This window comes from Papio anubis, chromosome 8 (assembly GCF_008728515.1).
Source record: "Papio anubis isolate 15944 chromosome 8, Panubis1.0, whole genome shotgun sequence".
In the NCBI taxonomy this organism is placed as follows: Eukaryota; Metazoa; Chordata; class Mammalia; order Primates; family Cercopithecidae; genus Papio; species Papio anubis.
The window spans coordinates 28433147-28454155 of record NC_044983.1 but is presented as its reverse complement, the minus strand read 5'-3'; the positions used below and the strand labels follow the sequence as shown (position 1 = coordinate 28454155).

The following is a 21009-nucleotide window of genomic DNA, read 5'->3' as shown; positions in this document are numbered from 1 at the left end:
TTGGCTCACTGCAACTTCCGCCTCCCGGGTTCAAGTGATTCTCCTGGCTCAGCCTCCTAAGTAGCTGGGATTACAGGTACCCGCCACCACGCCCAGGTAATTTTTTGTATTTTTAGTAGGAATGGGGTTTCACCATGTTGATAGGCTGGTCTCAAACTCCTGACCTCAAGTGATCCACCTGCCTCAGCCTCCCAAAATGTGAGCTGCCACACCCGGCCACATCTCATTTTTAATTCAGATTTTTCTGGAGATAATTGTAGATTCATATACAGCTGTAAAAACAAATACAGAGAGATCCCTTGTTCAAGCATTTTTTTTTTTTAGAGAGATGAGGGTCTTACTATGTTGCCCAGGTTGGACGTGGCAATAAAAAATAAAATAAAATTTATATATCACTGATGATTAATAAACACAGTGTATTTATCACATTTGTATACTATAAAAGTATATTTATATATTTAGGGGAGTTGGCGCTGATGAGACTGAGAACCGCTGTGTCTAGTTAGACTTCCTTAGGCTGGTAGGTTGGAGGCATCAGGAAATGTGTTTTTCACCCTTTGCTTATTTCCATTGTCTGTCCCAGTCTGTAGTCTCAGGCATTGTGCCTAGGGAGGCATTACATAAAAATGGAATGATCAAGTTGCTTATTTATTTACTTATTTATTTATTTTGAGACAGAGTCTCACTCTATCGCCCAGGCTGGAGTGCAGTGGCATGATCTCACCTCACTGCAACCTCCGTCCCCCAGGCTCAAGCCATTCTCTCACCTCAGCCTCCTGAGTAGCTAGGATTACAGGCATGTACCATCGTGCCCAGCTAATTTTTGTATTTTTAGTAAAGACAGGGTTTTACCATGTTGTCCAGGCTGGTGTCGAACTCCTGACCTTAAGTGATCCGCCTGCCTCGGCTTCCCAAAGTGCTGGGATTACAGGCGTGAGCCACTGCGCCCAGCCAAATTGCCTTGCTTGAAAGTAATTGATGATAGTCTTAGAATTCGCCCAGCCCCACCCCTCGATGTGCTTGTTTTTTTTTTTTTGGAAACAGGGACTCACTGTGTTGTCCAGATTGGAGAGGGCAGTGGCATGACCTCAGCTCACTGTAACCTCCGCCTCCAAGGCTCAAGCGATCCTCCTGCCTCAAACTCCCAAGTTGCTGGGATGACAGGCACCTGCCACCACGCCCGGCTACTTTTTGTATTTTTAGTAGAGATAGGGTTTTACCATGTTTGCCATGCTGGTCTTGAACCCCTGACCTCAAATGATCCACTCTCCTTGGCCTCCCAACGTGCTGGGATTACAAGAGTGAACCACTGCGCCTGGCCTCGATGTCCTATTTCTTATTTATGTCACCTTTTCTGTTTTTACTGGGAAAGGAGTAAGACAATGAGCATGGATTACCAAGAGGACGTCATCCTTGACCACCATGCAACAGGTAGACACCACGAGAACCCAGAGAGCAGGAAGCACAGGCAGACTGTGGCTGAGGACTGGGTCAGGAATTCTCTGTCTTGTGGTTCACCAGTGGTTGGTTCCTGTTGGTTAGAGGAAGAAGAAGGGACTAAGAGTATCTGAGTATATGATATGCAATTTTATGCACAGGGAACTCTGTTGGGCACATTGTGTAGATATCATTTAATCTTCACAACAACCCCGTGAAACAGGTGTTACAATTCCCTTTCTCTAGATTAAAAAGGGGGGGAAAAAAGATACCCTGTCTCTACTAAAAATACAAAAATTAGCCACAGGAGGCGGTCAGGTAGTGAAGAGGACAGAGTGAGAAAAAAGAGTGCATCTAGTACCTTCCGGCCAACCATTATTTGAATAACTGAGCAGTAGAGGAAGGCTCTGCAGAGGTATAAGGAAGAGGCCATGTCCACCGGAAGCCAAGGCATGGCAGCTAACATGATTCACCACTGCTGAGAGGGAAAGAAGAGGACGGAAACACGTCTGCTGACATTAGCAACAGGAGCGTCTTGGGTGATGACGCTGATTGGGGTGAAGAATGAACAGGAAATGAGGCCATGGGACAGTGGGTATGGACCATTCTTTGGAGAAGTTTACTTGCAAAGGCGATACGAGTGGAGATGATGTGTTAAGGCTGTGTATGTGTCTTGTTTTGTTCTTACTGGACATGACTTGTGCATATTATGGAATCAGTAGAAAAGATCTGAAAGAGCTGGAGATTGAGACAGGAGAATGAAGGGATGATAGACAGTTCTATGTTCCTACCAAGGACTCTTGGCCAAGATGCAAGGCAAGAATGAGAGCCTCACCTTTGATGGGAGAAACAGCAACCCCTGCTATAACAAGAGGCAAGGAGAGAAAAAAGTGAGCCTTTCAGTTGGTGTTGGGAAGAACAGGCAACTATTGGCTTAAACACTTCAATTTTTCTGAATCTTAGCAGCTAGGTCAGCCTGAGAGTGAGAGGATCTGAGCAGAATAGAGTGGGCTGGAAACCATGCTTGCATGAGTAAGAAAGTGAGTCAGGCTGGGCACGGTGGCTCATACATGTAATCCCAGCACTTTGGGAGGCCGAGGCAGGAGGATCACCTGAGTTTGGGAGTTTGAGACCAGCCTGACCAACATGGAGAAACCTCGTATGTACTAAAAATACAAAATTAGCTGGGTGTGGTGGCACATGCTTGTAATCCCAGCTACTCGGGAGGCTGAGGCAGGAGAATCGTTTGAACCCAGGAGGGTTGTGGTGAGCCAAGACTGCGCCATTGCACTCCAGCCTAGGCAACAAGAGCGAAACTCCGTCTCAAAAAAAAAAAAAAAAAGAAAGAAAAGAAAGAAAGTGAGTGGACTGGCAAAGCCTAATAGTGTTACCCTGAAGGTCTAGTGGACTATTTGTGGAAAGGAACCAACCTGACTAGGGTCAAAGTGAAATTTGCCTCGTATCCATGGATATAATCTGAAGAAAGCGCACTAGACATGCACAGATGAACAAGAATCAGTCCTTGCTCTTCAGGGCTGGTAGTCCATTGGAAAATTTCAAGGACACAGGTTGTAGGATAAGGATTAGGTTTGGCTGGGAGTAAAGGAGATCCCTCCAAAATAAAACAGTTTATTTCTCTCTCAGAAATAATGTATGTAGTATCCCAGAGCTAGTATGGCACACCACAGTGTTGTGAACCAAGACTTCTGTCTTGTTGCTCTAACATGTATGGCTTCCACTCCCAGGATATCTCATGGTCCTAGGCAGCTGCCATAGCTCCAGCCATTACACTGCTATTCCAACCAAGAGAAATGTGGAAGAGAGAAAGAATTGGCAATGGGTGCATGCCAGCTATCTTTTATAGGGTTTCCTGGAAGCTGTCATCTCACTGGCCAGAACTTTATTATTTTTTTCTGAAATGGAGTCTCATTGTGTCACCCAGGCTGGAGTGCAGTGGCACAATCATGGCTGACTAAAGCCTCGACTTCCCAGGCTCAAGGATCCTCCCACTCCAGCCTCCTGAGCAGCTGGGACTACAGGCTGTGCCACCACACCCAGCTATTTCGTAATTTTTGCAGAGGCAAGGTTTTGCTCTGTTGCCCTGGCTGATCTCAGACTCCTGGGCTCAAGTGATCCTCCAGCCTTGGCCTCCCAAAGTGCTGGGATTACAGGTGTGAGCCACTGCGTCCAGCCCAGAACCGAATCATATTACCATACCTCGTAGTAAGGGAGCCTGGCAAATGTCAGCTTTATTCCATTTAGCAATGTGCCAAACATAACACTTGCGGGAGGGGGACTTAACTACCAAGGAAGTGGGAAGGAGCAGAAATTAGAGATCACTAACTGTCTCTTCCATATAGATAAATTAACAGATGAATGAGGCGAGGCACGGTGGCTCATGCCTGTAATGCCAACACTTTGGGAGGCCTAGGCAGGAGGATCGCTTGAGCCCAGGAATTAGAGACCACGCTGGACAACATAGGGAGGCCTCATCTCTACTAAAAACAATTTTTTTAATTAGCTGGGCATGGTGGCACATACCTATAGTCCCAGCTACTTGGGAGGCTGAGGTGGGAGGATTGTTTGAACCTCAGAGGTTGAGACTGCAGTCAGTTGTGATTGTGCCACTGCATTCTAGCCTGGATGACAGAGCAAGACCCCATCTCAACAACAACAACAACAACAACAACAACAACGAAACCCAACCAACTAACCAACAAACAGATGAGCACAGAGCAGTGATACAGGCTGAGAACCACGTACAGAAAAGGGAGTCATCAGCTCAGCTTGAAGCGGTCAAGAAAAGCTACATGGAGCTCAAATGGGGGTTCTTTGGGTGCCATTTACAGAAACCATCAGGCAGACAGTGAATTGTTCCTTCATTATCTATTCTCTCTTTCTTCCATAGAATAGGATTTCAGCTGTCCAACTAAGACCTATATTCCCAGACCGTCTTGCAGCTAGGTGGGGTTATTATTAAGTTTTGGCCAATGAGTTGTGAGCAGAAGTGGTGTATACCATTTCTGAGTCTTGCCCTTCTAAATCCCAAGCATATTCCTCCCTGGTATGTAGGTGTGGTGCTGGGAGCTAGCTTTGATCTTGCAGAGAAAAGCAATACTTTAAGACATGGACTGCTGGGAAACAGAGAGAAAAAGCCTGGTTCCCTGGATGTCCTAGTGCCTCGGAGCCCCCAGCCTCCCTGGACTGCCTGCCTACAGATATAATAGGTAAACTATCCTGTTGGAGCTATATTTGGGAGTCTTTTGGGCAGCAGCAGCCGTTTAGCCTATGCTGTAAATAATTTATTACTCAAGCTATTTGAAGGAAAAAAGAAAAGAGGACAATAAAGGGGTACTACGCAACCCAAGCAGTGGAAAATTCTGCCCAGCCTTAGGGAGGAAAAGGAACTAGGAATTGGAGTCTGGGTGAAAACCCACATACACCTTTTCTGACTCTCATCCCTGCTTTGCTCTGCACACCTGCTTCGGTTGTCTGTCCCCTGCAGAACAGCTTTGTCTGATTCTGCACTTACACAGCTCTTAGGGCTGCCCCACCGTTTCCAGTGTATTTGTTATTGTTCTAGACACAGGTCAGCAATAAGCAGTGGTTTCAATCCCACTTTCAGATTCCTGAGAGGAAGGATCAGATTTGCCTGTCCCGGGTCAGGTGTTCATCCGTGGAGCTGTCAGCTAACTATGAGCAAGACAGTGAGGGTCAAATACTATCAACTGGGGGCTGGGCGTGGTGGCTCATGCCTGTAATCCCAGAACTTTGGGAGGCTAAGGTGGGCGGATCACCTGAGGTCAGGAATTCGAGGCCAGCCTGGCCAACATGGTGAAACCCCCATCTCTACTAAAAATACAAACATTAGCCAGGCGTGGTGGTGGGCAGCTGTAATCCCAGCTACCCAAGAGGCTGAGGTAGGATAATCGCTTGAACCCAGAAGACGGAGGTTGCAGTGAGCCGAGATGGTGTCACTGGACTCTAGCCTGGGCAACAGAGTGAGACTCCATCTCAAACAACAAAAACAACAAAAACACCTATCAGCTGGCTACCTGGACCCCAACCCATGGAGTGACAGAATTTTTGGACATGGTCATGGCTCTTGGACTGGGAAGGACCTCCTGATATGGTTTGGCTCTGTGTCCCCACCTAAATCTTGTCTCGACTTATAATCCCCATGTATCGATGGAGGGACCTCGTGGTAGGTGACTGGATCATGGGGGCAGTTTCTCCTGTGCTATTCTCACGATAGTGAGTCCTCAAAATATTTGATGGTTTATAAGTGGTAGTTTCCCCTGTGCTGTCTCTCCTGCTGCCTTGTGAAGAAGGGACTTGCTTCTCCTTCTCCTTCCACCTGGACTCTAAGTTTCCTGAGGCTTTCCCAGCCAGGTGGAACTGTGAGTCAATTAAAGCTCTTTTGCTTATAAATTACCAAGTCTCAGGTGGTATGTTTATAGCAGTGTGAGAACAGACTAATGCAACACCCAAAGCATCTACTCTGCAGGGTAAAATCCAACTTCCTTAGTTTGATGTGTAAGGCCTGGTGCAACCTGATTCCACCCCATTTTCTCTCTCACCTGCCTTCCCTACACACTTATCCACTCCCCACAATGAACATACCTTGTCTCCCACAAGACTACAGGTCTCTGCACATGCTGTTCACACTCTGGAATTTTCCTCCTTCTTTTCCGCTTGGTTAGCTTCTATGCATGCTTCAAGAGCCTACTCAAATGTTGCATTCTCTTGAGTAGACAACTTGATTCTAAGTTTCATTTTACTGGAATTTTATCAGCTCAATTGCCATTGTGATAACACTTGTCATCCCTGAGGAGGAAGTAATAGATGTCTCATTAACATGAAATGTGCACAGTAAACTGCTACAGGACGTTCTACTTACCAGAAATTTCTATGAACTGGCATTTCTAAACCATGCAATTGCAATTGATGGCAACACTAGAAGATACAAAGTTGTTTCACAAATCAATTAAAAATAAAGTGAGGTGTGAAAGTGAGAGATGCTTTCTGACCAGACTGCTAGTTGCCCCGTTTTTATTTTATTTTATGTTTTATTTGAGAGGGTCTTGCTCTGTCACCCAGGCTTGGGTGTAGTAGCGCCATCATAGCTCACTGCAGCTTTAAACTCTTGGGCTCAAACAATCCTCTTGCCTCAGCCTCCTGAGTAGCTGGGACTACAGGCGTATACCACATGTCCAGCTAATTTGTCTATTTCTTTATTTTTGTAGAGACGGAGTCTTGCGATGTCGCCCAGGCTGCCTGACATTTCTAACTAGACTCATCACTGCCTAGCAAAAGGCTACATTTCCCAGCCTTCCTTGCAGCTATTTGTGGCCATAGGAGTAGGTCCATGCCCTAGAATGTGAATAGAAGTGCTAGGTGTGACTTCTGTGTTTCTTGCTTAAAAGCAAAATTGCACGCCCTCCACTTTTTCTCTTCCACTTCTCCAGGGTGAAGCATGGATGAGGTTATGACTCAGCTTTGACCATGCGGCCAAAGACAACATCCTAGGAACTGTGAGGCAAGGGGATGGGAGGAAGCCATGGCCCTGACTGACCCGATGGAGCTGAGTATCCCAACCAGTCTGGACCACCCACCCCTGGTCTTTTGCTGGAAAAATAAATTAATTGTATCTTCTTTAAACCTCTGAGTAGCTTATCCAGTATCTTATGTACCTCTCATATGTATAATTATATCTTATAATTAAGATTAGCAGCTTAGCAGCTTAGCCAATGCTATGGATATGGATAATTTTATATATATAAATGTTAAATAATTTTATATCTATATATGTATAAATAAATTTATATCTATATTATGTATAAATTTATAAATTATTTATACATAAATTTATACATAATATAAACATATTTTATATCTATATTATGTATACATTTATTTACACATAATATAGATATAAAATTATATCTCCTATATAATTATATATAATATAAACATATACATATATAAAATTATCCATATCCATAGCATTGGCTATAAATATATGTGTTTCATATATATTTCATATATAGCTGATAAGGTGTGGTCCTGGGCTCCATTGAGGCTGCTGTGCAGTCCTTTGGGAGGTTGAGGAGGGTGGATGGCTTGAGCTCAGGAGTTCAAGACCAGCCTGGACAACATGGTGAGGCAGCCATCTCTATGAGGAAAAATATGCAAATTGGCGAAGGTTGGCCGTGCCGTTCAGCTACTCTCAGGAGCGAGGTGGAAGGATCATTTGAGGCCGGAGTCGAGGAGGGGCTTCAGTGAGCTGTGATGGCACCACTGCACGCTCAGTGTGGTGACAGAGTGAGACTCAATCTCCAGGAAAAAAAATTGGCAGCTTAGCCGCCCAGCAGCTTAGCTGAAATGCTATAAATATGAATAATTATATATATAATGTATATATAATTATATGCAATTAATATAAAAATATCATATATAATTATATATGAAATATAAGTATATAATTATCCATACCCATAGCATTGGCTAAGCTGCTATATATACATACATATATACACATGTATAATGTGTATATCTATACATATATACTACATAATATCTAATAGCATATATGTGTATATGTATGCCCACATATTTGTTGTAGCAGCTTAGTCAATTTTTTTTTTTTTTGAGTCGGACTCTCGCTCTATTGCCCAGGCTGGAGTGCAATGGCATGATCTTCAGCTCACTGCAACCTTTGCCTCCTGGGTTCAAGCAATTATCCTGCCTCAGCCTCCCAAGTAGCTGGTTTTACAGGTGTCCACCACCACACCCAGCTAATTTTTGTATTTTTAGTATGGATGGGGTTTCACCATATTGGCCAGTCTGGTCTCTTGGCCAGGCTGGTCTCGAACTCCTGACCTCATGATCTGCCTGCCTCAGCCTCCCAAAGTGCTGGGATTACAGGCGGGAACCACCGTGCCCGGCCTCTAACGTTTTAACATAGCAGCTTAGCCCTTTCCTAGGCAGAGCAAGCCATGCAATTCTCTGGAACAGAGGTGAAATCTCTGTCATCTTTTCATTTCCAGCCCCCGGATAGCCCCTTACAAATAACGAATGTTCAATAAACCTCTGCTGATTGAATGTGTGCCTGAACTGGCAAGAACTAAGGCAGTAAAACATGAGTTGGGCCAAATATGAAGGGCCTGGGATGTACCAGTTAGGAATTTGGACTTTGCTCTTGCCCACACACATTTTGGTGCCATCAAAGGTGTAGGGAAAAAGAACGTCACCTTTTTAGGCTTCTCTGAATCGTGTTGGCTGGGGTGACACCTGCTGGCAAATTGAAATACTGCAGCCTCAATCCATCTCCGCCAGAGATGGAGGAAGCCGTTGTTAAATATTGTTAAGTTACACATAGGAGGTGCTGAGGAAAATATGGTGAATAGCAATAGTTTGGAAATACTCTGGGCTAGTCATGGTAATGGGTGCCATAGTGGGGATGCAGAAACCTTTTGACGTAGTTCTGTGATGGTGAGTTTCAGGGTTTGGTTTTGTTTAGAGATGGTCTCTGTCCTTTGATCTTGATAAGCTGTAAAATGCCTCTCCCACCTTTTCCTCTTCCTGGAATTGATTCTTCGTGATCTATTTGCATAGCTTTTGATTTTTCTCATTTCTGCCAAAGGGGTTAATAACCATGACAATGTTATTTGAGTCAACTTGTGAATTTGATTAAAAACAACGCAAAAAAAGGAACTACCACCCCAAAACCAACCAACAACGCCCTCCTCCGCCCCCGCAACACTTATGAAAACAGAGCAGTTGGGCTGGGCGCAGTGGCTTATGCCTGTAATCCCAGCACTTTGGGAGGCTGAGGCGAGAGGATCACTTGAGCCCAGGAGTTTGAGAGCAGCCTGGGCAACATAATGAGACCCCATCTCTATTTTAAAAAGAAAAGAAAGAAAGAAAAAGAAAGCTGAGCAGTCTTCCCAGGTGAGACAGTGCATCAGTGCTCCTTGGCTGGGCCCACTGGGGGAGATTTTTCTCTCTTCTCATTTTTGAGAGACAACAAGATGTGCTATTCCTAAACACCAGTGTGATCACCCCTAAGGCCTGTGCAGCTGCTGCAATGATCATTTGCCCTTTTGCTTTGGCCTCCCGAAAACTTGGAGAGAATCCCAGTCCTCTTCCAGCAACTGTAGAAGACTGTGCTTTTCCCAGCCTGGGCAACATGGCAAAACCCCGTCTCTACTAAAAGACAAAAAATTAGCAGGGTGTGGTGGTGCGTGTCTGTAATCCCAGCTACTCCAGATGCTGAGGCAGGAGAATCGCTTGAACCCGGGAAACAGAGGTTGCAGTGAGCCAAGATCATGCCACTGCACTCCAGCCTGGAGACAGAGCGAGACTCTGCCTCAAAAAAAAAAAAAAAAAAAAAAAAAAAGACTGTGCTTTGCTCAGTGCTAAAGACATAACCTGGCTTTAAATTTTTTTCTTCTCTCATTTTGCCCAATCCATTTGGTATTTTTGTAAGCCATCTGAAATCCCGAATACATTAGGACCAAACACTAGAACAAGCGGCCCAAGTAGTGCCTTGGTGGTGGGGCTGGGGAGTCGTAGAAGTGAGGGGAAGAAGCCAGGCGCGGTGGCTCACGCCTGTATTCCTAGCACTTTGGGAGGCCCAGGCAGGTGGATCACCTGAGATCCAGAGTTCAAGACCAGCCCGACCAACATGGTAAAACTTCGTCTCTACTAAAAATACAAAAATTAGCCGTGTGTGATGGTGGGTGCCTGTAATCCCAGATACTCGGGAGGCTAAGGCAGGAGAATCCCTTGAACCCAGTGAGAGACAGGACTAGCTGGATTTCCTAGGCTGACTAAGAATCCCTAAGCCTAGCTGGGAAGGTCACTGCATCCACCTTTAAACACTGGGCTTGCAACTTAGCTCACACCCAACCAATCAGGTAGTAAAGAGAGCTCACTAAAATGCTAATTAGTAAAAACAGGAGGTAAAGAAATAGCCAATCATCTACTACCTGAGAGCACAGTGGGAGGGACAATGATCGGGGTATAAACCCAGGCATTGGAACCAGCAAGGGCTACCCTCTTTGGGTCCCCTCCCTTTGTATGGGAGCTCTGTTTTCACTCTATTACATCTTGCAACTGCACTCTCTTCTGGTCCGTGTTTGTTACCTCAAGCTGAGCTTTTGCTCTCCGTCCACCACTGCTGTTTGCCACCATCACAGACCCCCCGCTGACTTCCATCCCTCCGGATCCGGCAGGACGTCCACCGTGCTCCTGATCCAGCGAGGCGCCCATTGCCGCTCCCTATCGGGCTAAAGGCTTGCCATTGTTCCTGCACGGCTAAGTGCCTGGGTTCGTCCTAATCAAGCTGAACACTAGTCACTGGGTTCCACGGTTCTCTTCTGTGACCCCACGGCTTCTAATAGAGCTGTAACACTTACCGCATGGCTCAAGATTCCATTCCTTGGAATCCATGAGGCCAAGAACCCCAAGTCAGAGAACGTGAGGCTTGCCACCATCTTGGAAGTGGGCTGCCGCCATTTTGGAAGTGTCCGCCACCATCTTGGGAGCTCTGGGAGCGTAACACCAGGAGGCGGAGGGTGCAGTGAGCCAAGATTGTGCCATGCACTCCAGCCTGGGCAACAAGAGTGAAACTCCAGCTCAAAAAAAAAAGAAGAAAGAAAGAAAGAAGTGAGGGGAAGACAGATCTGAATGAGGGACGGAGGTTAGGAAAGGCCCCATACCTGGGGAAGCGGGGCTTGATTAAGCATTGAAGGGTGACACTGATGGCAAACAATGCAAGGTGGGCTCACTCCCATCAACCCTGGCACCCTTTTCTGATAACACTTCTCCTGGCTTCTTTAAATGACAAAGGCCTGTCCCTTGAGTTCATTTTTTAAATACCTGGTGATAGCCTGGGCAACATAGCGAGACCCTGTCTCTACAAAAAATGAAGAAATTAGCCAGGCATGGTGGCTCACACCTGTAATCCCAGCTACTCTGGAGGCTGAGGTGAGAGGATCACCTGAGCCTAGGAGTTTGAGGCTGGAGTGAGCTATGATTGCACCACTGCAGTCCAGCTTGGTGGACAAAGCAAGACCCTGTCTCAAAAACAAAATCTCCCAGCTATAGATCCATGGCTTAGTCCTATGGGGAATGTGGCAGCCAACCTCTAAGATGGCACCCTGTGGAGAGTGGTAGCCTGCCTCTGGGTTGGCACCCTCCAAGGAGACACTCTCACCTCCTGGTTTTGTCTGTTTGTGTGTAGCTCCCTCCCTCACTGAGAAGGGCCAACCTGTGTAACTTCCCTGGTAACTAGCCACCTCTCCACCTCTGAGTTGATGAAACAGGACACCAGCATTTCCACTGTGGCTGTCATGTCATCCAGAAGCCCAGTTGAACCAATGTCTAAAATAAATACACTCAGCCCTGCTGAAAGTAAGAGGGGTACCCTTCGGTCGTGGTTTGTACAGAGATTTTTTGGGGCACACGATTCCTACAGTGAATGAAGTTACAAAGAGCAGGCAGCTGCCGCTAGAAGGGGCCAAAGGCTTCTGCCCACATGTTGAGATGTTTTCATAACCACGCATGTCTGTGCATTGAAGAGGGACCTGGAGCTTTCTGGGTCCTTGGTTCCAGCTGCTGGACAAGGCCAGGCTTTCAGACTCAGGCAGCAACAGAGGCTGGAATAAAGTCTTCAGACTCAATGTCCAGCTCCTGGCTGGGCGCAGTGGCTCACACCTGTAATCCCAGCACTTTGGGAGGCCAAGGCAGGTAGATCACCTGAGGCCAGGAGTTCGAGGCCAGCCTGGCCAACATGGTGAGACCCTGTCTCTACTAAAAAAAAAAAAAATGCAAAAATTAGCCAGGCGCAGTAGCTGATTTAGTAATCCCAGATACTCGGGAGGCTGAGGCAGGAGAATCGCTTGCACCTGGGAGGCGGAGGTTGCAGTGAGCTGAGATCGTGCCACTGCACTCCAGCCTGGGCGACAGAGCAAGATTTCCTTAAAAAAAAAAAAAAAAGGCCAGGCACGCCAGGTCCAGCTCCTTTGCACAGTCCCTGTCTGTTTTCTAGGCAGGCAGGTAGTCTACGGTTGCTGGGGTCCGATGCTGCTCCCTGGGCTCTAGAACCCTAAGATGGGCCAGGCCTTCAGTCCACCACTGGCTCTGTTAACTCCAAACCTGAACCCGTCCTTCCTCTCCCTCCCAACCGCAGCGAGAAGGTCATTACTGCATGTCCTCAACACCCCAATGCAGGGAAGTGTGGCAGAACCGAGTATAAATATTTAGAGTGGCAAATAGGAAGTCCTTGCTCTCTGGAGCCAAGCGTGTGTTTCTTCTGTCCTACCACCAAGTGATCAGGGAGGTTGGATGGGACAGTAGGAGCTTGGGGCTAGCCAGGAGGTCTACCAAGGGCAAGGTGCAGTGAGACTACAGAGCTCAGAGGGCTGCGGCTCTGCCTCTGAACATAGTATTTACCTGGTTGGGTTTCAGTAGCTCCTGTTTCACCCTAATGGAGACTCAGAGGCTTGGGCTGATGATGGGAGAGAATTGATCTGAGTGTGAGGCTGCTGGTGTAGTGCGTGAGTGTGTGTGTGTATGTGAGTGCATGTGTGGGTGTGTGCGTGTATCTGTGTCTGTGTGGCAGAAGGTGGTGTTTAAGCCCAGAAAAACTTCCCAGTACTTTATTGTTGAGGGAGAAGACTGAGAGAGGTTTATTTAAGCAGTTAGACCTAGCCCCACACACACACACACAAAATGAGGCGGGAGGACTATTTTCCAGTGTCTGTGGTACCCCAGGACTGGACAAGATCTTTCCTGTTCATTACCAAAGTTCATTCAAATGATCCCAGGGGCCGGTGCATGAGAGGGCACAGGGCGCACCACAGAGGGGTCAGGCACTGATAAAAAAGGAAGGAAAGTTCCTAGAAATAGAGCTGAAATCAACTGCTCAGGAGGCGTGAGCAGGTTCAGGAGAGCTGGGTGGCTACCCAAGCTAGAGCACTGTGCACACTGGATGCCCAGGGAGAGGAAGGAGGTGGGGAGCAGCGGGGGAATAAGGGAAAGACAAAAGAGGAAGGTCAAGGTCAGAGCAGCAGACCCTGTATTCCCAGACTCCACGACACTACCTACCACGGGTGCCTGCCCTTCTCTAAAGAACATCAGGAGAGTAATCCCAGCACTTTGGGAGGCCGAGGCAGGCAGATCACTTGAGGTCAGGAGTTCAAGACCAGCCTGGCCAACATGCTGAAACCCCATCTCTACTAAAAATACAAAAGTTAGCCAGGCATAGTGGTGGGTGCCTGTAATCCCAGCTACTCGAGAGGCTGAGGTATGTGAATTGCTTAAACCCAGGAGACAGAGGCTGCAGTGAGCCAGTCGCACCACTGCACTCCAGCCTGGGCGATGAAGCGAGACTCCATCTCAAAAGAAAACACAAGACATTAGGAGAGAAATTGAACACAGATTCTATGTTGGACAATAATGTTGTACCAATATCAAACATCTTAGGCATAATACTGGTATTGTGGTTGTGTGGGAGAATGTCTTTGTTATTTGGAGCACGGACTGAAATGTTTAGGGATGAAGTGTCTTGGTATGTGCAACTTTCAAGTAGGTCAGTAAAAAGAAAAGAAGAGAGACAAAAAGAATGAAAGCCAGTATGGCAGAATGTTAACGATGTAGAGGTCTAGGTCAAGGGTCCAGGGGGCTTCATGGTACTATATTTAAGTTCTTCTCTAGGCTCAAAATTTCAAAAAAAAAAAAAGTTAGGGGAAACAAATTACTGGTGCATGACAACATGGATTAATCAACATGCTAATTAAAAAAGAAATCAGACAGCCAGGCGCAGTGGCTCATGCCTGTAATGCCTGTAATCCCAGCACTTTGGGAGGCTGAGGTGGGTGGATCACGAGGTCAGGAGTTTGAGACCAGCCTGGCCAACATGGTGAAACCCTGTCTCTACTAAACATATAAAAATTAGCCGGGCATGGTGGCAGGTGCCTATAATCCCAGCTATTTGGGAGGCTGAGGCAGTAGAATGGCTTGAACCCGAGAGGTGGAGGTTGCAGTGAGCCGAGATCATGCCACTGCACTCTAGCCTGGGCGACAGAGTGAGATTCCATCTCAAAAAAAAAGAGAAAAGAAATCAGACAGAAGATCAATTAATTTGAAATTCTAGAGCATGTAAAACTCTACAGTGAAAGATACTAGAACAGTTGTTGCCTCAGTGTGTGAGTGTGTGTGGCGAGGGCTGGGGAGTTGACTGGGAAGGAGTATGAGGACACTTTCCATATTTCTAAAGGGATTTAAGTCCTGGTGTGTAAAGCATTATTCAAAACTGGGCAGATGTATACCTAAGATATGAGCATTTCATGGTATGTAAAATTTATATCAAAAGGGAAAAATGATTTAAAAAGAGTTGGGGGCATCCGGGCGCAGTGGCTCATGCCTGTAATCCCATCACTTTGGGAGACCAAGGCGGGCAGATCACCTGAGGTCAGGAGTTCCAGACCAGCCTGGCCAACATAGTGAAAACGGGAGGCTGAGGCAGGAGAATCACTTGAACCCAGGAGGCGGAGGTTGCAGTGAGCTGAGATTGCACCATTGTACTCCAGCCTGGGCAACAAGAGCGAAACTCCATCTCAAAAAAAAAAAAAAACAAAAAAAAACTTTAGCCAGGCGTGGTGGCAGGTGCATCTAGTCCCAGCTACTCAGGAGGCTGAGGCAGAAGAATCGCTTGAACCCGAGAGGTGGAGGTTGCAGTGAGCCAAGATTGCGCCACTGCACTCCAGACTGGGTGACAGCAGGACTCTAACAAACAAACAAAAGAATTAGGGGGAAATGTTGAATTCCCCCTAATTCAACATTTGTCTGGGCATATTTTGAATGCTTCACTTTGAGGATTCAGAAAGAATACATTGTTGCTCAGGTTTTGGAAGTTCCCAGCCCCAGAGGTGGTTTCCCTGCATTCAGTCCCAGCCATGGATCCAATGATGAAGGTACACCCATGGCTTAGTTCTATGGAGAATGCGGCAGCCGGCCTCCAAGATGGTGCCCTGCGGAGAGTGGCAGCCGGCCTCCAAGATGGCACCCTCCAAGGAGACCCTCTCACCTTTTGGTTTTGTCTGTGTTGTGTGTGTGTGTGTGTCGCCCCCTCTCCCACTGAATAGAGTCAACCTGCGTAACCAATAAGATACTGTGTAAGTGATACTCTGTGTGTGTGTGTGACTCTGAAACTAGGTCATAAAAGACATTGCAGTGTCCGCCTTGCTCCGTCTGGGATACTTGCTCTGGGAAAAGCCAACGCTATGGAGGCATCCACCTAGCAAGGAACTGAGGCCTCCTGCCAACAGCCAGCACATCTGCCAGCTGTGTGAGCAATCCACCTTGGAAACGGCTCCTCCAGTCCCAGTCAATTTTTCACATGATTGCAATCCTCGCTGACATCTTGACCAAAACCTCCTGAGAGACCTCAAGTTGGAATTATCCTGCTAATTCAATCCCGAATTCCGTACCTGCAGAAACCCTGAGATAATAAATGTGTCTTTCTGTGTTAAGCCAGTAAGTTTTGAGGTTAAGCCACCAGAGATAACTATTACAGAAAGGGACATTGGGACCTCCAGAGGACGCCGAAGGAGGCTATGGGCAGGTGTGGTCCGCCTTCTTGTGGTGAACCCCAGAGGCTTTCTCCTCTGCCCACAGACCTCCCCTTCCCTCCTGGTTCTCATTCACAGCAGCCCAAGAAAAGACTGAGAAGTATTTTCCTTTGCCATTTTGGCCCATTGTCATACTGAGTCACCAACCTCTTTCAAGACTCTGCTGTCTCACACCACCCCCATCCCACCCTCACGAGGGGAATTCAACCCTCTCTACACATTTGCCTCAGGACCTCATGGTACCCCACAGCACCTTAAAGACAATTACTTCTTGGACCTGAGAAGTTCCCAGGTGTCATACATTAAAAGTTATTGCCAACATCCCACTTACATTTTCCTCCCCACCTGGAGCCTCTCATCTACAGGGAATCTCTCCATCCACAATCAGTTTTTGTGGCAGACAGCATCTTCCTATAAAATAAAGTACAATTTTTTTTTTTTTTTTAAGAAACAGGGTTTCACTCTGTCACCCAGGCTAGAGTGCAGTGGCACAACCACAGCTCACTGTGGACTTGAACTCCTGGGCTGAAGCAATTCTCCTGCCTCAGCCTCCTGAGTAGCAAGGACTACAGGTCCCTGCCACCACACCCAGCTACTTTTTAATTTTTTTTTGTAGAGACAGGGTCTCACCCAGGTTGCTCTCGAACCCCTGGCCTCAAGCGATTCTCCTGTCTTAGCCTCCCAAAATGTTGGCATTACAGGCATGAACGACTGCACCCAGCCTAAACATATTTTTATTATGAAGGTAATACATGCTCATTTTAGCATTTCCATTAATTGCAAAATATAGCGATCACTGTTAAGGCTGTGTGCGTGTGTGTGCGCACACGTGTATTCCCAAAGCAAATCCACTATAAATAATTTAGGACTAAATGAAGCTCTGAAGTAATTTGCTTTGTCACAGCCAAAGCTTTAAAGCCAACATATTTTCAACCTGGAGGCTTTTTGTATTAAAGGTATATTCTGGCAAACGACTTAAATCTCTTAGAAAGAATATGGATACAGTTAAAAGTGGGGGGAAGTGGATCTTTGTGGTCCTTTCTCTGTCTGACCAGAAAGGAATGGCCAGCAGGTGGGGAGATCAAGAAGGACGTGACCCCCTACACCTGCACACCGCTTGGCCCTTTGCTCACGGCTTCGCACGTGGTCTCTGTGAATCCCCTCAGATGTCTGCTGACCCTGGCAGCCAGATCCACGGCCCTTCTATTCCACACAAGTGCCAGAGCTGTGCTCAGACCCAGGTCCCTCTGAGGCCACAGCCCATTGTATTTAGTTTGCAAGGGTTGCCGTAATGAAATATCACAAAGCGGCCGGGTGTGGTGACTCACCACTATAATCCTAGTAGTTTGGAAGGCAGAGGCGAGAGGATCACTTGAGGCCAGGAGTTTGAGACCAGCCTGGACAATATAGCGAGATCCCATCTCTACAAAAAATTTTACAAAGAGTTGGGCATGGTAGCGCCTACTATAATTCCAGCTACTTGGAAGGCTGAGAGATGGGAGGATCCCTTGAGTCCAGGAGGGTGCAGTGAGCTATAATTACACCATTGCATTCCAGCCTGGGTGACAGAGTGAGACGCTGTTTCTTTTTTTTTTTTTTCTTTTTGAGAGAGAGTTTCGCTCTTGTTGTCCAGGCTGGAGTGCAATGGCACAATCTCAGCTCACCGCAACCTCCTCCTCCCAGGTTCAAGCGATTTTCCCGCCTCAGCCTCCAGAGTAGCTGGGATTACAGGCATGCACCACCATGCCCGGCTAATTTTGTATTTTTAGTAGAGACGGGGGTTTCTCCTTGTTGGTCAGGCTGGTCTCGAACTCCCAACCTCAGGTGATCCGCCCTCCTCAGCCTCCCAAAGTGCTGGGATTACAGGAGTGAGCCAATGCACCCAGCTGAGACCCTGTTTCAAATAAAAATAAAATCACAAAGAAAGTGGCTTAAAACAATAGAAATTTATTCTCTTGCAATTCTGGAGTCTAGAAGTTGAAAGTCAAGGTGTCAGCAGGGTTGGTTCCTTCTTAGGGGCCTGTATTTTTCTGTTCTCACACTGCTAATAAAGACATGCCTGAGATTGAATCATCTATAAAGGAAAGAGGTTTAATGGACTCACAGTTCTGCATGGCTGGGGAGACCTCACAATCATGGAGGAAGGTGAATGAGGAGCAAAGTCACATCTTACATGGTGGTAGACAAGAGAGCGTGTGCAGGGGAACCCCCCCCCTTTATAAAACCATCAAATTTCATGAGACTTATTTACTACCAAGAGAAGAGTATGGGGGAAACTGCCCCCATTATTCAATTATCTCCACCTGGCCCTGCCCTTGACACATGGGGATTATTATAATTCAAGGTGAGATTTGGGTGGGGATACAGCCAAATCATATCAGAGCTCTAAGGGAGAATCTGTTCCATGCCTGTCTTCCGGCTTCTGGCAGTGGCCACCATCCTTGGCTCTCCTTGGCTTGTAGACAAATGCATCACTCCAATCTCTGTCTCCATCGTCTCCATCTCCATTTGTGTGTATGTCTCTGTCTTCACATGGCCTTCTTATAAGGACACCAGTCACTGAATGTAGGGCCCACCCTAATCTAGTGTGGCTTCATTTTACTGAGTTATATATGCAAAGGCCCTAATTTGAAATAAGGTTGCATTCTGAGGTTCTGGATGAATACGGCTTTGAGGTGGGGTTGTTGGGGGCACTATTCTATCTAGTACATCAACGTTCAAACATTATACTTTTTAGCCATCAGCAATGACAGCACCTGGGTATCCCTAATGGATAAGTCCCTTTATTGTGAGCAATAAAGACAAGGGAAGAAGTAAAACAAAAAAAGAAAGTCTTTAAACTTGAACTCTGTTGAAATACACTTGACTAAAATTTTGTGGAGGCCCCCGGAGAGCACGGATGAAGATTTTGCTGACTTCCCTGTTGCCTTGGAGAAAACAGAGGAGCAGTTCCTTGCAGGGGGAAACCCTTTAAGACATGGATAATGAAAGCAAACCTCATGGAAACATAAGGCCTGGATCACAGCTAATTTAGACAAGAAAATAGTGCAATGAATATTATGCAAGCTATAAAATTGTCTTTAAGAAGAGTTCTTAAGTACATGGGAAAATGCTTATGCTGTAATATTAAACAACAACAACAAAAAGCCAGCATTCAAAATTGTCTTTGCAACATGAGCTTAACTATGCGTAAAGGGGAAACATTCCCAGAAAATAAGTCTGGTGCCAACTGAGACATGAGGAGATAGAAGCAGAGCACTGTTGCCTTTTATTTTATATGCTTTTGTATTGTTTGAATTTTGCCCCCAATAATAATGTAGTACTTTTTGATTTTTGCTTTATTTATTTTTTTTTTTTTTAAGAGACAGGGTCTTGTTCTTTCACCCAGGCTGAAGTGCAGTGGCGTGATCATGGTTCGCTGCAACCTCCACCTCCTGGGCTTAAGCCATCCTCCCACCTCAGCCTGGCAAGTAGTGGGGAATACAGGCACCAGCCACCACGCCTGGCTAATGTTGTTGTTTTTTGTAGAGACAGGGTCTCGCTATGTTGCCCAGACTAATCTCAAACTCCTGTCCTCAAGCAGTCCTCCCACCTCAGCCCCCCAGAGTGCTGGGGTTACAGGTATGAGTCACCACACCTAGCCATAGTACTTTTTAAAAATAAGCTTTGTACTTAAGAATAGTTTTAGATTTGCAGAAAAGTTACAAAGATAATAGAGTTCCCATATGGTAATCCAGTTTCCTCAATTGTTAACATTTTATATTTGTCACAAGTAATGAACCAACATTGATACATTATTATTAACTAATGTCCATACTTAAATGGGGTTTCTCAAGTGTTTTTCTAATGTCCTTTCTCTGTTCCAGAATCCCATCCAGGATACCACATTATGTTTAGTGGTCATGTCCCCTTGTGACTGTGGCATTTTCTCAGACTTTCCTTGTTTTTGATGACCTTGACAGTTTTGAGGAATACTGGTCAGGTATTTTGTAGAATTTCCCTCAATTTGGATTTGTCTGCTGTTTTTCTCATAATTAGACTTGGGTTATGAATTTGGAGGAGAAAGACCACAGAAGTTAAGTGCCATTCACATTACATCATATCCAAGGATACATTACTTTTGTAATGAAACATACGATGAAATATTAAACAAGGCCAGCATTCACAATTGAATATATAAGTTTTATAATGAAACATACAATGAAATATACAATGAAAAGGATATATTACATTTGTAATGAAATGTACAATGAAATATCATTTCTTTTTGTTAGTTTTTTGTTTTGTTTTGTCTTTTTTAGAGACAGGGTCTCGCTATGTTGCTCAGGCTGGTCTTGAACTCCTGGGCTCAAGTGATTCTCCCACCTCAGCCTCCCAAAGTGCTGGGATTACAGGCGCGAGCCACTGTGCCCAGCAAAACATATTCTTAAATAGGATTATGCCAAAAAACTGTTTGACTCTGGGTGGTGGATTACAAGGATTTTCTAAATATTTTCCTTTACAGTTTTCTATAAAAAGCATACAATATATTTTATAATTTAAAAAATTAGTTTAAAAAAGCCTACCGTAAATACTCAAGCTGCCTGGCTGTGGAGACGGGAGGGAGGGAAGCATCCCGGGGCCTCAGCCTGGCCTGCGTGGGAGCAGAAAGTGTCAGAGTGATGGGGAACACACCAGGACTTGGCTGCATGCTGGGAGCAGTCAAGATTACTTATGGCAGGACAGAAAGTAACAGCAACAAAAGGAGAGCGAGGGCCAGGGCTGGGGAGACAGCCCTAATGAGAACATTGAGATGCATTCCAGGCGAAAGGGTAACCCAAAAATGTAAGCAAGCCTAGAGCAGAGATTAGTTATAGCCAAATAAGTCGGGCAGAACTCAGAGGGTGCAGGCGGCTTCAGGGAGGGACAGGCCACCTCTGTGTCTCCAAATCCA

The 21009-nt window shown here is 46.1% G+C and overlaps 1 long non-coding RNA gene across 1 annotated transcript; it reads right to left on the bottom strand.

Moving 5' to 3' along the window:
- Positions 1–1227: 1227 nt before the first annotated feature.
- LOC116276346 lies at positions 1228–9713 on the bottom strand. The gene is made up of 3 exons (XR_004185783.1): positions 8910–9713; positions 6061–6264; positions 1228–1531 (listed from the first exon to the last, which is right to left on the bottom strand). It is a non-coding gene; the product is annotated as an uncharacterized LOC116276346 (long non-coding RNA).
- Between the last annotated feature and the right edge of the window lie 11296 nt (positions 9714–21009).